The sequence below is a fragment of the Arvicola amphibius genome, chromosome X, assembly GCF_903992535.2.
Source record: "Arvicola amphibius chromosome X, mArvAmp1.2, whole genome shotgun sequence".
NCBI classification, from domain to species: domain Eukaryota; kingdom Metazoa; phylum Chordata; class Mammalia; order Rodentia; family Cricetidae; genus Arvicola; species Arvicola amphibius.
Genome location: NC_052065.1, coordinates 90620140 through 90638176, shown reverse-complemented (window position 1 = coordinate 90638176; position 18037 = coordinate 90620140). Strand labels below are relative to the sequence as shown.

At 43.0% G+C, this 18037-nt stretch overlaps 1 protein-coding gene across 1 annotated transcript in view; it reads right to left on the bottom strand.

Annotated features, from left to right (window-relative positions):
• Radx (RPA1 related single stranded DNA binding protein, X-linked) overlaps positions 1 to 18037 on the bottom strand; it is a 78531-nt gene that overhangs the window by 28284 nt on the left and 32210 nt on the right.

Here is an 18037-nt window from a genome sequence, read left to right as displayed (position 1 = left end):
GATGCAACAAGCTGGGCCTGGGGAGAATCACTACTTTGGAATAGATGTTTTTACCTTCCCAGAAAATGTTTACCCAACACTTGGCACCTTAATCCAAGATACAACAGAGATAAACATACAGAGAAACACCATTGCCTCTGTTGTGGGCTACGAGACATACAAAATGAAGCTAAGCCATCTGAAGGTGGAGTGTCTGTGTGAAGAACCCTGGCATGGTTGGCCTTCCTGGTGTGGTACGGAATTGTTTGCCTTCCTGTTTTAGTAGCCCTGGCACTGCCCCTGCTCTGGGTGAAATGACATGCAACCAAGGCTGCTGTATTGGAAGGTGGGGTTCCCCTGAAGAATTTCAAAGTGACTGCTTTTCTTACGTGGTATGGAATGCAAAACTCCTTGATGGATGGCATTTATCATGTGAGATGTCCCTCAAATGGCTGATGAAGGACATATTATAATCCACAAAAGTAACATGTATGGGACAGGGTCTTATGTAAGCTAGGATATCAGTTCTGTGGCCTTTGCTCCGGGCAATAAGGCAGGTAATTGAGTTCAAAACTAGAATGACTGCATATGAAATGGAGGAAATACAAGAAAAACCATGTGGATACAATCCCCTGTACTAACCACTGAATTAGCAGGAAAAATAAAAGATAAAGGGAGAAAGGGGAGAACTGAAAAGGATAGAGGAATTGGCTTGCCATTTCTTATTGGGACATAAAGAAAAGAGTACCAATTATATATGTGCAAATAGCCTCTCTTGGGACACCTAAACTTGGATTCCATGGGAAGAATTGGACAATGAGGAGGGACAAAATGAGACATACATGATGCAAGATACCTCTCAGATCTGACCTTTAATACAGAGAGAGGGAAAACATGAATACAGAGGGGGCTTAAAAATGCTCCAGTAAAGTGAACTACTATAATCAGGGAATAGCCTGACTATAATTATACATCTTTCTACAGGCCAAAGGCTACATAATGAGGGAAATAATTCCTGGATCAACCGACTTATAAGAGCCCGTAGGGACACTTGATTATCACTAGCTGATGTCCCCATGAACATTAAGGACCAGAAGACAATAGAAGGACCAGCATTAATGACAAAAATGAGCAGACACAAGCAGTCTTTGATGCTAAGTTCACTGGGCCAGATAAGACTGTATTCACAGAACAGCCAAGGAAGGGGTTGATTCAACAGGGACCTAGGGACCAGTATGGTGGTTTTGCTGAAACCCATGGTGGCACACAATTTTTGAGAGTAGAGAGACTGAATGACTTAGATTGGCATGCAGGTTTATAAGGTGCTAAGGCACCGAAGAGGACTTAAGAAAGGCAAAAGCAGCCGGGCGGCGGTGGCGCACGCCTTTAATCCCAGCACTCGGGAGGCAGAGGCAGGCGGATCTCTGTGAGTTCGAGACCAGCCTGGTCTACAAGAGCTAGTTCCAGGACAGGCTCCAAAGCTACAGAGAAACCCTGTCTCGAAAAACCAAAAAAAAAAAAAAAAAAAAAGAAAGAAAGAAAGAAAGGCAAAAGCAGACTAAAATACTTTTCCGGGTCACTCAAAAGCGAATGTGGTAAGATGTGGGTTAAACAGTGTTTCGAAGGAAAAGCGTGACAGGAAGCCAAATTCAATTATTGTTTTTATGCCTGAATAAAAGTTAATGAAGGCATAGAGATAGAGCAGTGCAGGCGAGCAAGACCGTGCTTGTCTCAGGAGTGCAGTCAGCCTCTAGAATAGCCCACGTCTCTTCTATAAGAAAGGATACTGGGAGTGAAAACTGTTTGTCCAGCTCAAGGCCCTCTCAGGTGTGGTCAACAGAAAAGGCATCAGTCAACTGAAGGTTGGCCAGATGCAAGGAGCCTGTGAGGGAACAGCAGGTAGTCTTGACCCTGGGTGAGTCAGAGCAAAGAAAGCCTGCCGTGGACTGTGGCTGGAGCTGGGGATATGCGAAGCATCCCTGTGGCAGCACCCCAAGATGAGGTAGTGGGATGGCTCACTGAGAATGACTGTGGATTAGGGAGGGCGGATGAAAGTAGTGCTTCTTATCTGTGCCACAGTATCTCAACTGTTTTAGGGAACAACCGACAGATGCGACGGAATCCTTTCTTGCTATACTGATGTTCTTTACTTTTGCCTTAATTTCTCACTTCTGAGATAAACAGGCCTTTGTTTGGAATGTCAGGTGGTGGACTTCAAAGACCTTGCTCACACTTTGCAAGACAATTCGGGGTTGTAGACGCTATAATGCTAACCACAGAGTTTTGTAGATTTAGAAAAGTACTCTGAAAACCATTAAAGCACACCCGAAGGAGGAAGGAGAGAAGAGCAGTTCATAAAGAGCACGGGAGATACACAACAAGGTGAATGAGAAAAACTCCTAATAGCCATGCCTATAAACGTTAAAATGACGGTTTGAGAGTGTGGACAAAGGTGTCCTGAATGGGTAGGAAAAGATGCTCCCAGAAGCCATATGGTTATTGGATGAAAATTCTATTACCAGGGATGGACTACTTCCCTTCGTGTTGTTATCTAGGGGAGATTCTGAGGCCCCCAAAACAATATAGGCTACTAATATTGCTGCTGATTGCCCATCAGAGCTAGGTTGTAACACTTCATGGCTGAAGACACCTTGGTTTAAGGACATGAAGAAATCAAGCTGGAAGGGAGCTGGAAGCTTCCTATTTGTTGGCTAGTTTTCATAGTGTTAGGAGATACTATGTAGGCTGTTGGGGAGGAAAAATTACCAACACTCTTACGTAGCTGTGGACTCTGCCTGTTATATCACCAACATACCAGGCAAGATATGCCCACTGCCGCAATAGTGGAATGACTGTTTAGATTTAAGGCCTGCTTCAAACAAGATAATTTGAATCTGGTATTATAAACACAGTCAAAAACTCATGGGTGAGGAGATCATAGGCCCTGGCAGGGAAGCTGCAATTACTGTTTTGCTCACTATGTATTCTGTATCTATTAAGATGTCTTCTACACATTTACATTTATTCTCATAGATTATTGCTGCGATAATCCTTGGCCAGGGAAGCTTATTTTTGAAGCAGCTAGCAGTTACCGTATAGACTCATATCGGTCAAAGTGCTAAGAATAAGTGACTATTGAATATTTAGCTCTAAATGGGACATATACATATCTAATTCCCTTATTGGTTCTGAGAAAAGGGAAGAAGGAGTGACAAGAATATAAGAGAGTTAAGATAGCTTTCTCCAACCTGCTGCCATATGCAAACGCACAAGCCTAGTTGCAGTTTCAAAGCCCTAGAACCTTCTGTGTTTGCCAGAAACCTTTTCTGGGTAGGTCACTTATTCCTTTTCCGTACCATTCCGTAACCCATAACCATCCGTAAACATCCAAGTTCATTTCCAGACCTGAAGCCTTAAAACTTATTCATTTGGGAACCACTTTTGTCTGAAAAGTCACTATTCCTTCCCCCCACTTGCCACTATCAACAAATACAGAAGCCTAGTGTCAGAGCATGGCCTATTAACCCTCTTTGTTTCCTGATAAATCCTTCCTGGATAAGCAGCTTTCCAGTCCCTTGCCTCATCCCCTCCCACTCTAGTCCCCCATAGCTATCTCTAAACCAACAGGCCTAGCTCCAGATAAGTGCCCTTTGAATCAGCTTTCTTTGAGAACCATTTGTCTTCGTTAGGGTTTCTATTGCTGTGAAGAGACACCATGACCACAGCAACTCGTATAAAGGAAAACATTTAATGGGGCAGGCTTACAGTTTCAGAGGTTTAGTCCATTATCATCATGACAGGAAGCAAGGCAGCATGCAGGCAGACATTGTGCTAGAGAAGGAGCTGAGAGTTCTTTTCTTACATCTTGGTTTACAGGCAGTAGGAAGTGCTCAGAAACGGGCATGGACTGAGCATATATGAGACCTCAAAGCTTGCCTCCACAGTGGCACACTTCCTCCAACAAGGTCACACCTACTCCAATAAAGCCACACCTCCTAATAGTGCCACTTCCTTGGGGGGGGGGGCACTTTCCTTCAAACCACCAAACCATTTTTGACTGAAGGGATGATTATTTTTTCTCCCATCCTTCCCTCTGCCTGCTGCCATTTCTGCATCTATGGGCCTAGTTCCAAATAAATTGTTTGGGAACTATCTTTCTCTAGTCAAATTAAAATCCATCCACCAGTTTAACTGGCCTGATCTAATGAAGGTCAAATTATCACATCAAATACAACCAAAGAGAGAAGTCCCCATGTCAAGGTCTAATTACAAAACCAAAATGAATATGAATGACTAAGGCAGTATGTCTTCCATCAAATCTACTAGTCCTACAGAAGTGTTCACTAATGAGAATTACTTATATGAACCCAGGACATCAAATATAAAAGAATGATCACAAATTTTATCATAGAAATCAAGGAATTTAAAGAAGATATGAACAAACATTTCAATGAATTTCAAGAGATTAACAACAAATACTTGAGTGAGGTCCAAGAAAATGCAAATACATGGCTGAATGAAATGAACAAAGGTAACTGAGGATTTGTAAACTGAATTCCATAAAGAGACAAAAACATTGAAAAAAACATATGATGAAATGAAGATGGAATTAAAAAACTCAAATCTCAGTTAAAAAAATCTTGGGGAAAGCCTTACAAGTAAAATTAATCAAGCAGAAGATGGAAATCAGGACTTGAAGATAAAGAACATCTAGACAAAATAAGCAAAAACTTTAACAGCACAGGAAATGTGGGATACCACCATAAGACCAAATCTTTTAATTATCATCCTAGATGAGAGAGAGGAATTCCAGGTCAATGACATAGAACAGATCTTTAACAAAGCAACAGAAGGAAATCTCCCCCAAACTAAGGAAGGACATATTCATACAGATACAAGAATAACTCAGAATACCAACTAGATAAGAGCTAGTTTCTAAAAAAGAAACACCCCATGGCATATCATAGTAAAAAACACTAAATACACGGGACAAAGAAAAAAATATTGAAAGCTACAAGAGAAAAAGAGGCATTATTTGTAATAGTCAGAACCTGAAAGCAACCTAGATGCTCCTCAACTGAAGGACGAATAAAGAAAATATGCTGACCTGGGGGAGTGGGAATGAGAAAGCAAGCTCCACTGGACTGGGAGCAGATCCAGTCCAGGGATATTTGCGGGCCAGGACTGAGCCAGCGATATGGGTCAGAACAGACTTGAGACAGTGAACTCCACAGGAACAGGAGTGGGACTGAACTAGCTACTTAGGTTGGAGTGGGCCTTAGAAAGCAAGCTCCACGGGAGCTGGAGCAGATCCAGTCCAGGGACATTTGTGGACCAGAACTGAGCCAGCAACCTGGGCCAGAGCACACCTGAAACAGCGAACTTCACAGGAACAGGTACAGGGGAGTAACCACTGAGTGAGTGTGCCAGAGTCAGAGACCGCTGAGGGTCAAGACATGAATCTGGGACCTTCAAGGGAGTAGACCTAAGCCAGGACCCCTGTGGGTCTAGGCATGAGTCTAGGACCTCCCAGGAACTAGGCCTGACCCAGGACCTCTGCCAGTCTGGGTGTGAATCTGGGACCTCCGAGGGAATGGGAGGGAACCAGATATCTCTGCAGGTCTAGGTGTGAGTCTGGGACCTCAGAGGGAGTAGGCCTGAGCCAGGATCTCTGTGGGTCTGGGCATTGGTCTGGGACATTAAAGGGAATAGGCAGGAACCTGGAACCTGTGCCAGTCTGAGCGTGAGTGTGGGACCTCTGAGTGAGTAAGCCTGAGCCAGGTCCTCTGTGTGTCTGGGCACATCTGAGCCTGGGAACTTTGAGGGAGTAGATTGGGGCCAGAAACCTTTGCAGGACCAACTCCAAGCCAGGGACCTCTGAAGGAGCGGATCCAGATCAGGGTTTACAGAAACAGGTCAAAGCTGGTAACGTAGGCCAAAGTAGGCCTGAGGCAACAAACTCCATCTTGGGCTGGAACAGGCCTGAGGCAACAAATTCCTCAGGAGTGGGACTGAACCAAATACCTAGGCTGGAGTGGACATGAGAAAGCAAGCTCTATAGGAGTGGAAGCTGATCCAGTCCAGGGACTCTTGTGGACCAGGACTGAGCAGACCTAAAACAGTAAACTCCAGAGGAACAGGTACAGGGAAGCAACCGCTGAGTGAGTGAGGCAGAGCCAGAGACCACTGAGAGGCCAGACGTGAATCTGGGACTTTCAAGAGAGTAGACCTAAGCCAGGACCCCTGTGGGTCTGGGCATGAGTCTAGGACCTCCAAGGATCTAGGCCTGGGCCAGGAACTCTGTGGGTCTGGGGGTGAATCTGGGACCTCCGAGGAAGTAGACTGTGTAGATCGTGTTAAGTTGGGGCATAACCCCAGCCACTGGCATCCATCCCAGCTCCCTGGCCTGGGAGTTGCATTAGTCTGGACTCTAAATCCCAGCATGCCAGGTTCTGACCCCTCCCCCAGGGAGGGTCAGGACCAGAGGGGTCAGGACCACTCCCACATGGTATTTAAGTGGGCTTCCAGAGGAGGAACATGTGGTTCTGGGTTTGCATGTGCTCCATGTTTTTCTGTCTTCCCGTCATACGCTCAGCCACCCGAGAGCGCCATATTTAATGGAACAATGAGTATTATAATTTGGTTTGATCTGACCTAATTGGATTTCTTTGCACTGGTAGAGCCACCCATCTTAGGAATTTTAACTAACACAATGGAGTGTACCACCACGGAGCCTTAGTTTTTCTTGTGGGCCCAGGATCCAGATCCATGCTGGAAAACGGGCCTTCATGCACATGTGCTTTGCCAGGCAAGTTTGGCTTCACTTGGTGAGTTCCCCTTTTTAAACTGCATGCAGGTAGGGTTTTGGAGTGACCCATTTGCCTTTCAGGCTTTTGTTGAAGTCATGGCCATGCCTAAAGCCTGACACACACACACACACACACACACACACACACACACACACACACACACGGCAGAGGCTGGGCCTCCTGCTGAGATGAGATTTTTTTTGGGTGAGGGAAGATGTTCCCAACCAATTTCTCATGTACCGGTTTCCTGACTCAGCGCCGTTCCAGTGGAAGCACTGCAAAGGGCTTGTATCACAGGCATGCATTATTTTTAAATGAGCCATCAACTCTAGAAAACCTGAAATTGGTAAAGCTTTCTTCTGACTTCTTGAGGGTTCTCCTTGGGACCCAGCCCAAAGAGTGGTCAGACACAAGGCACCCCATGTATCTGTGTGGAGTGTAGATGGCGAGGAGATGCAGGCTAAGCTGACTGCTTGGGAGAATTGGCAAGGTCTCACAGGTGGACAGAGGTGGGTGTGGCACAAACAGCCTTGCCCACTCTAAGTCTGTCCCATCAGCACCTGGCTGAGGCCAATCAAGGAGTCAAGGAACATTGCAATGTCTTGTATCTTTTTCTTTCCAGGGATACTAAACTGTGTCTATTGTTGAGGCTGCAATTTGATGAATGCATGCATTTAGGAAGTATTTTCCCATCTCCCTCTTATACCACTACCCCTCATTTTATAGCCTAAAATAATACTTACTTTTGGATTTGGGTTCTGTCCTTGGCAACGATTTCTGTCTTTAAGAATAATATGTAAATATATAAATAAAAATATCAATGTGTAAAAAAAAATAAAGTGGGTTTCTTGCAATCCCTAGCCGATTTCAAATGCCCTTAATCGGGCACTTATGAACCTTTTAAAATGGGAATGATCTAACTTAAAGCAAATTATGCTCCAAAGCCCACTTTTTTTTCAAGTATGGCACTCCTGTTCTTCCCATACCCTTCTGCTTTTCTTTCTTTGTTCATTTGCTACTGCAGGGTTCATGCCGCACACAATTCTGTCTCTGTGTGTTCATTTGCCAATGGTTTTTTGTCCCACCCCCCACTTCCACTTCTTTCACTTTGCTGATTCATTATCAGTGCTTTGCCTCCCCCACCTCGCACATTACTGCCCCTCTATAGCTTCAAGAGCGCTCTGCTGCTGTGCAGCCATTTAGGAGATCTACTGCCTTGTCCTGCCCCCACTTCCATTTCAAAATGCTTCAACGCCATGCACTCCTGCGTGCCCAAAAGAGCTGCTGGCTCCTGGTCTGAATTTGGACATCTAAATCTACCTCCCTTTTCATTGTCTGAGGACGACAGAGACATGGTGCGGCCTGTTCATGGAGATGCATATGCCCATCAGTTTCACTAGCTGAAAATATCTCTGGTCCAGCTTTTTAGCTAGCAGGCAATCCCAAGTCCTCTGCGGGTCCAAGTGTGAGTCTGGGACCTCTGAGGGAGTAAGTCTGAGCCAGGTCCTCTGTGGGTCTGGGCACACCTGAGCCTGGGAACTCTGAGGGAGTTGACTGGAGCCAGAGTCCTTTACAGAATCAACCCCAAGCCAGGGACCTCTGCAGGAATGGATCCAGACCAGGAACATTTACAGAAACAGCTCTGAGCCAACAACCTAGGCTAGAGCAGGCCTGAGACAGCAAACTCCAAGGAAGTAGAGCAAAGCCCAGGAGCGCTGAGTGACCTCCAGGAACACAAAGTGACCAACAGGGTAACTAGAACCATGGCACTGACTGTACCACAAGGAACAACCATCTGAGCCTTTGACTCACTGGTACCTAGAAGATTAATCAACAGAATCACAGACAGCCCCAGCTAACTATTAGAGGAAAAGATGAGGAGAAAAGGTAAGAACACACACAACCCCACAAAGAACAACACAGCACCAATAAAACCTAAAGACCCTACAACAGCAAGACACAGAAAGACAATTATCATATGTACTCACTCATAAGTGGTTTTTACACATAAAGCAAAGAAAACCAGCTCATAAATCACAATCCCAGAGAACCTAGACAACAATGAGGACCCTAAGAGGGACATACATAAATCTAATCTACATGGGAAGTAGAAAAAGGCAAGATCTCGTGCGTAAATTGGGAACATGGGCACCTTTGGAGAGGGTTGAAGGGGAGGGGAGAGGAAGGGAAGGGAGAAGAGAAAAATGTAGAGCTCAATAAAAATCAGTAAAAAAGAAAATGTGCTACTTTTATACAATGGAGTATTACTCAGTGGTAAAAAAACAATGACACCCTGAAATTTGCAGGCAAATAGATGGAACTAGAAAAAAAATCATCCTCAGTGAAGTAACCCAGACACAGAAAGACAAACACAGTATGTACTCACTCAGAAGTGGATATTAGATGTAAAGCAAAGATAATCAGGCTAAAGTCCACAGCCCCAGAGAAGCTGGGTAACAAAGAAGACCCTAAGAGGGACTATGGATTCCCCTGGGATGGGAAAATAGATGAGATCTGGGTAAACTGGGATGGAGGCTGAGTAGAGGGGAATGGGGTGGTGGAGTTGGGGGCAGGACAGAGGGGATGAGCAATAAAAGAGCTAGCTTGATAGAGGGGTCCATTGTGGGGTTAGGGAAAAACTTGGTGCCAGGAAAGCTCCCAGGAATCCACGAAGATGAGTTCAGCTATGACTCCTAGGAATAATGGAGAGGGTACCTGAACTGGCCTTCTCCTGACAGCAGATTTGTGACTACCCTAATTGTCAACAGAGCGCCTTCATCTGATAACTGATAGAAGCAGATGCAGAGATCCACAGCCAAGCACTGGGCCAAGCTCTGACAGTCCAGCTGACAAGTGGGAGGAGGGATTGTATGAGCCAGGGGGTTAAGACCATGATGGGGAATGCACAGAGACAGCTGACCTGAGCTAAAGGGAGCTCATGGACTCTGGACTGACAGCTAGGGAGCCTACATGGGACCGACCTAGGTCCTCTGCTTCTGAGTGACAGTTGTGTAGCTTCGTCTGTTTGTGGGGCACCTAGCAGTGGGTTCAGAACCTGTGCCTGCAGTATAAGCTGGCTCTTTGGAACCAATTTCCCATGCAGGGATGCCTCACCCAGCCTTGATGCAGGGGGAGGAGCTTGGTCCTGCCTCAGTGTGATATGACATGCTTTGTTGACTCTCATGGGAGGTCTGCCCCTTTCTGAATGGAGGAAGAGGAGGGAGGGGAAACTGTGCTTGGTATGTAAAATAAATGAAAAAATTAATTAAAAAGAGGAAAAATTAAAATTAAAAAGAGGTTAGCCAGGGGCTGGAGAGATGGCTCAGCAGTTAAGAGCATTGCCTGCTCTTCCAAAGGTCCTGAGTTCAATTCCCAGCAACCACATGGTGGCTCACAACCATCTGTAATGAGGTATGTGCCCTCTTCTGGCCTGCAGGCATACATGCAGATGGAATATTGTATACATAATAAATAAATAAATATTTTTTTAAAAAAATGATTAGCTATTTGAGGGCACAGGGGTATGGGAAGGATTGGAAGGAGAGTTACCTGGGAGACGGGAAAAAAGAAAGGGAGAGCAGAAAGTGATGAATTCTATTTTAATTTAAAATTTACTAAAAAAAGAATGTAAGATACAGAGGAATGGGTGGAGGAGTGTGGAATATTGTCCTTCAGATATGGCTGCCCATTGCTCTCTTGAGCTTTCAATAGATGGAATTACTGCAGGATTGCTACCCAATAATCGTTCTACTTCAGTACTAGACAGTAGGGGTGGAGATTCAAAGGGTGGTATTCATGAAGTCACAAGTCTACCTAAGGATGTCTAGGAAGTTATCAGCTGGCTGGGAGGAGAGGGTTTTTTCCTTCAGTGTTAAGTGAATTCCAAGCAACCCCTTACACATGTTCCTGTAAGTAGCCCTTCTCCACTCATCTCCCTTCCTGTAAGAAACCCTAACTAAACTTACTGGTTCACCCAGAAAGACCTAGCTGATAATTTGTTTAATCTACTGTTGGTGCCTTATCTGGGGTGAACAGATGTTTGTTCATCGACCTAAAAAGTATCCATCCAATAAATGTCTATCATAACAAACAATACTGTACTCAGATTACAGGTTTGTAAATGAATATAGTATTTAAGATTAAGTTTTCTATGAGAACATTGACTATATTTAGTTTTGTAACACCATATAGTAGTTGCCAAACAGCTGTTTATTGAACAGAAATGGATAAAAGGAGAAACATCTTATATTAAAGGAAAGGAGAATCACAATTTTAAATAGAAATATTTCAGCCAGGCCATAGTGGCACATACCTTGCCTTTAATCCCAGCACAGAGGAGGCAGAGGCAGGCAGAGCTCCGTGAGTTTGAGGCCAGCCTGGTCTACAAGAGCTTAGTTCCAGGACAGGCCCCAAAGCGACAGAGAAACCCGGTCTTGAAAAACAAAACAAAACAAAACAAAAAAGAAATATTTCCATTTGATTCTTGCAACAGTTTGTGATGAGGAAATATTGCTTCATTTCCAAAATTAGAAGAAACAATAAACACTATTGTTATTTTCTTTAGGTGCCCCTCTCCAGAAGTGGAAGGTAACTCCCTATTCCTGAACACACCATGTACTTCAGATATAGGGCTCAGAGTTCACTGAACTGAATCTAACCTGAAAGCCTCCTCCCTGAGGGTACCCATGGTACCAGAAGGCCCCATGCAAGCTTCCAAAGGAGGGAGGCAACCAACAGTCCTATCCAGCCATGATGTCTATGAAACACAGCAATGAATGGCATGGCAGGATGACTCTAAAGGGATAGTAGTGGCTTCAATACTTTGGCAGTAACCAACAGTTTTCTAATTGGACTTAAGACCTGTTGCCAAGTGGGAAATCATAACTGGTACTGGAAAGCTAACCAACTACCCAGGATGCTGTGTATTAGATGAAGATGTGCTACATTTGTCTATGCTATGGAACATGTGGTTTTTTATGCTGTGAAGACCAGTTGCATTCTTTTATGTTGCATTTGTTTAACTCTGTGAAGCTATGTTATTTTGCTTGGTTAAAACACCTGATTGGTCTAATAAAGAGCTGGATGGCCAATAGCTAGGCAGGAGGTAGGCTAGGCAGGGCTGGCAGGCAGAATAAATAGGAGGAGAAATTTGGGAAGAGAAGATCAAGGATGGGAAGGAGAATAGGACTCCAGGAGTCAGTCACCCAGCTATACATCAAGCCACAGAGTAAGAAGTAAAGAAAGGCATACAGAATAGAGAGTGGTTAAAGCACAGAGGCAAAGGGGAATGGGATAATTTAGGTTATGAAAAGTTGGCTAGAAATCTGGCATTCATAAGTAAGAATAAGCCTCTGTGTGTCTATTTGAGAATTGGGTGGCAGGTCCCAAAAGAGCAAAGTGTAAGAAAAAAAACCCAACTACACCAGGACCAGTGAACTCATGGGTCTTTGAGGAAAACCTACAACCGCCATTCTGCTAAACTAATATAATATGTAGCTGCATTATATTAGTAATTTGTGCTTATACCCACATGCAAGTGTAGTCCTCACCCCATCAACAAGGAAACTTCTCTTTGGGACAGTTGGACACCATTACAGAAAACCACAACCAATAAAAATGTACAGTTGTGGAGTCCAGTCCTAATGAATATATCTACAAAACTCTCCTGCACCCAAGGCTCATGGTTCATTGCAGAAAAACGATTGGAAAGATTGCAAGAGCCAGCGGATCAAGGAGTTTGCTCTAAATTGTGTCTCCCAGTAATGTGAGAAGCTACACTCATAAAGTCTCATCAACATGATTGCTTAAATGGGAGAATAAGGACAACAACACGAAACATGCCAAAGTGGACAAGGGAAAGCCCTGGAGGCGGAGAGTGGGAGAAATAGTTCCTCCAGAGAAGAGCATACAAATTGGCTATCCCATACCAAATGGTCATCCCTGGAAACAAACATACAAGCAACATTACACGGACTGAGCAGGTTGTATCTACGCACTTAGGAAAATATGTGTATACACACATTCATACATATACGTAACAACAATTAATGAAAGGAGGTCTTGAATTTGAAAGAGAGCAAAAAAGGAGTATATGGAAGGGTTTGAAGAAAAGAAAGAAAAGGGGGAAATGATGTAATTATAATTTCGAAATTAAAATAATTAAAACTAAAAATAATTAAAAAGATACAGAAATGTCATGTTACATTATACTGCTCATTTTACTTTATCAGTATATTTCTTTAGTCTCATTATGTTCTTAATTCTTATAATTAGTTACTAGTGGACTATAAAGGAGCATCCATGAATGATGAAAGCATCATCTGACTATAAAATTTTAGCAAGATATATTTTACATGTTATTAATTTTTTGTTTTTTTTTTATTTTTTGAGAAAGGCTTTCTCTGGGTAGCCTTGGCTGTCCTGGAACTAACTCTGTAGCCCAGACTGGTCTCAAATTCCCAGAGGTCACCCTGCCTCTGTCTCTAGAGTGTTGGGACTAAATGCATGTGCCACCACTGCCTGGCTTATGGTATTAAATTTTAAATTAGTGAAACATTATTTCTACAAATGATTAAGAAAACAAAACTCTGAGAGAACCCAAAATAAATAAAAGTTAAAATATACCTGTTTTGCAATCCTTAAGCAGTATATATTGCATATACTTATAAAAGTGTTGATTAGAAAATGCTTTTTTTCCATTGTTTAAGCTAGCCAATTTGGTTGTATTCTGATGTAAGAGTCCCAATATGCTAGTACATGTTTTGGTATTGGGATGTGAGATTCTTTTATGCCACATAGTTACCATCTAGTAAAGAAAAGAGAGGCTATGAATTTGAAAGAGGGGGTATACATGGAGGGTTTTGAGAGGGGAAAGGAAAAGGGGAAATGATGTAATTATAATATTAAAAATTAAAAAAAATGTGGACGTTTCTTTGAAACTATATTCTAAGTTGGATCTGAGTTTTGAAATGTGTAATAGAAAAAGTCTAAAATTCCGTGGAGATGTTTGTAGAAATCTCAACTTCAAAGGAAAACCTCAGTGGGCTCAGGGTGAGGAGTGAGCTGCAGAAATCCCTTATCTTCTTAGACAACGCACTGTTATGAGCCAAACATGCCTAGGAATACAGACATGACAGGCTCATCTGCTAGAGATCAGACAGAAATAAAACGTGTGTTATTGAGAAGGTGATCCTTCTTATGCAGTCTCAAATGGCTTGCTCATACTCTATTCTGTATGCACGGAAAGTTGACCTTATAAGTGGTAAACCTAGACATTTACCTGAGGGTATTTCTAATCAAAATGTGGGAAGACCCCTTAGACTCTCCTTCTTATTCAGACTAAAATATATAAAGAGTGATACCCAATGGAGGGGGAATCGTCAAGCAAAATAACCCCAAAATTCAAATATTTGGGAAACAGCCAACCTACAAATATAAAATGGAAGGAAGTTTGCTCTGGACAGATCACCAAAGGTGTGGCTGGAGAACCAGCTGCTCAGAGATTTGTCTTGTATGAAAAATAGCTGTGCAGTGGGAGAGCTCTGTTGAAAAAGTGCTCTCCACGCAAGCATGTGGGTCTGATTTCTCTCCCCTGAACCCACATAAAAAGCCCAGCGCAGTGTCATGAGCTAGTCATCAGAGTGTTGGGGAGGCAGAGATAAGCAGCTCTCTTGTGTGGTCTGGAGAGACAGCGTAGCCTAGTTGGCAAGTTCCAGGCCAATAAAGATGAGGCCAGAAAAGCCAGGTAGATAGCTCCTGAGGAGTAATCCCCAAGGCTGTCTTTAGGCCTCCACGTGCATATGCACACACAAGGAAATACAGATGTATGAGAAGACATACACACACACACACATAGATACACACACACAATTGAAATTATGACTTGAAGATGATCAAGTTCAGAAAAATAATCAAGACAAAAGATAAAAGCATCATATTTTATCTCATATGCAGTGTGTGTGTGTGTGTATGTGTGTGTGTGCGTGCGCACACGCACACGCGTGCACATGCATGTGTATGTACAGTAACATTATTTGGGGAATGGAAGAGGACCAAGAGAAGTGAAGAGGTGTAGATGACAGAAGATAATGGGGAAAGATAAATATCAAGTTTTATTTCATATGTAATAAAGATTTCTGCACACATACACAAACATTAGAGCAGAAGTGGGCTAGATCATCCGATGAGGAGAGAGATCAGTGAAGAGGATAAGAGATAGACAGTAATTAGGGGGCCAACATGAGTAAGGTATACGTATATACATGTATAAAGACATCATGATGATAGGCCATTTGCGGGTCAGGGAGAAACCTGGTGCCAGGGAAACTCCCAGGGATCCACAAGGATGCCCCCAGACAAGACTCTTAGCAAAGCTGGGAGGTGGTGGCACACGCCTTTAATCCTAGCACTCAGGAGGGAGAAGTAGGCAAATCTTTGTGAGTTAGAGGCCAGCCTGGTCTACAAGAGCTAGTTCCAGGACAGGCTCCAAAGCTGCAGAGAGACCCTGTCTCAAAAACAACAATAACAACAACCCCCCCCCCCAAAAACCAACAAAAAACCAAACCAAACCAAACCAAAACAACAACAACAAAACCAAAAAGACTCTTAGCAGTAGTAGAAAGGGTGCCTGAACTGGCCATTTGCTGTAATCACATTGGTGACTGCCCTAATTGTCGACAGAGAGCCTTCATCCAGTAACAATGGAAGCAGATGCACACATCCACAGCCAAGCACTGGGCCAAGCTCCAGGAGTCCTGTTGAAAAGAGGGAGGAAGGACTATACTAGCCAGCGGGGAGGATTGTACTAGCCAGGGGGATCAAGGTCATGACAGTAGAACCCACAGAGACAGCTGACCTGAACTAATGGGAGCTCACAGACTTTGGCATGTCAAGAAGGGAGCTTTCATGGGATGAACTAGGCCCTCTGTATATATGTGACAGTTGTGTAGCTTGGCTTGGTCTGTTTGTGTGGCTCTTAGCAGTGGGATCAAGACATGTTTGTGGCCTTGAACTGTTTTTTGGGAACCTATTCCTTGTGCTGCTTTGCCTTGCCCAGCCTTGATGTAGTAGGAGGAGCTTGGTCCTGCCTCAACTTGATGTGCTATGCTTTGTTGACTCCCATGGGAGCCCTGCCCCTTTTGGAATGGTGATGGAGGAGGAGGGGTTGGAGGGGTAGATGAAAGATGGGGGAAGGTAGTGGGAGGAGAAGGGGAGGGGAAACTGTGGTCAATATGTAAAATAAATGAAAACATTTAATAAAAAAGATATCATATGAAGTCCATTATTTTGTACACTAATTAAAATTAATATGTGGTTGGAGAGATGGCTCAGCAGATAAATATGATTGCCACCAGTATTGATGACCTGAGTTTGATCCCTAAGACCAACATGGCAGAAGGGAGCAAAGAACTCTTGAAGGTTCTCTTCTGACCTCCATGTGTATACCATGGCATGTGTATGCCCGCATATAGGTATACACATACACAAGCACACACAGTACATAAATATACGTAATAAAATTAAAAATTAACTTTAAAAGATTAGGCTTATGATCAGAGATCCAATCAACCATCAAAATAGAAAGTTTGCTTGTTTAAAAAACCAGAGGATGAAACAGACAGGATAAAATGAAGAAAAGATGTCAGACTTCTGGCATTCCGCAGGCAGGAAATGAGCTATAAGAGAGAAAGAACTTTCTACAAAGGATTCCGGTAGCACAGGAAATAACCCAAAGGATTGACAAGTGGGAATACATGAGCTCAAAAATACTCTGCATAACAAAGAAATTATGAATAAGAGACAGCCTACAGAACAGGAGAAAATCTTTGTCTTGTATAGTTCGTACAGGGGCTCAATATCCAGAATATATAAAGAACTGTAAAAAGTTTATCACCTGAATCCAAAACTTCTTATAGATAAAATAGAGTTTTCCAAAAAGAGATGCAAATGGACAATAAATATTTTAAGAGTGGTTAAACATCCTTAGGTATAGAATTTAAAACTACTTTGAGGTGAAATTTCATCCCACTCAGAACGGCTACCATTAAGCAAACAGATGGTAGTAAATGTTGGTGAGGATGTGAGGGGAAGAGAGGGATCCTTATTAACTTATAAACTGCCGAGGAGTATGTAAACTGGTGGGACCACTATAGAAATCAGAGTGGAGGATAGTCACAACTCAAAACACAAATGTTATAACTGAGCTATACCATTCTGTACATATACCCAAAGGACTCTATATTCTGTCACCAAGATATCTGCATATCTATGTTTACTGCGTCACTGTTCACAACAGCAAGGAAATGGAATCAGATCATATTTTCATCAGCTGATGAAATATGAAGTATGAAATTTCCTCAGCTGTAAAGAAGAGTGAAATAATGAAATTGTTGGAAAAATGGATGGAACTACAAAGTATTACATTAAGTGAAATAGGCTAGACTCAGAAAGGCAAATACATTTTCTCTTTTACACACAGTTCCAAGATTTTAGTGTGTGTGTATGCGTGTGTGTGTGTGTGTGTGTGTGTGTGTGTGTGTGTGTGTGTGGTACAGGTTACAGAACTATATAAATGTATCAGTGAGAAGGGGGAAAGATCTTAAAGGAGTGGCAAAGAACAAAAGAGGTGAAAGAAAACATGTGACATGAAAGAAAAAGAGGGGCTATGGGGATAGGACAGGAACCAAGAGAAGGGACAGGAAGCCAGTTAAGGCCTGCCAACAGACATAATAGTGGCATTAAAATAATGGGAATAACCAACCTTTTGTATTGTTATTGGTGTTTTGAGACAGAGTCACTTTATGTTGCCTTGGCTGGCCTGGAACTTGTGGTATAGACTAGGCTAGACTTCGACTCACAGAAATCCATTTGCCTCTCCTCCTGACTGCTAGGATTAAACATGTGAACTATCGTGTCCAGCTTCTAAACAGTTTCTTATAGATTTAAGCCCTGCTCCCCAAAATGATACTCATTAGGTTATGAAGATATTGATAGACAGGCGTAGGTCCTAGGGGAGAGCCAAGTACTGTTATACTGCTAAATGGATATGGTATTAAAACTAACTCTGAAGGACGTGTCACTGTAACTATAGAGCAATGCATCTCTCAACCCTCATCTGAGAAGATTGCATTTGCAGAAGATTATCACTAACACAGAGTTGCATAAATGGTCAGAATAACTGCAGAGAATAAGAGACTACAGAATATCCAACCCTAAAGGGAACATATAACACAGCCTCTCCCAAGGCTCCA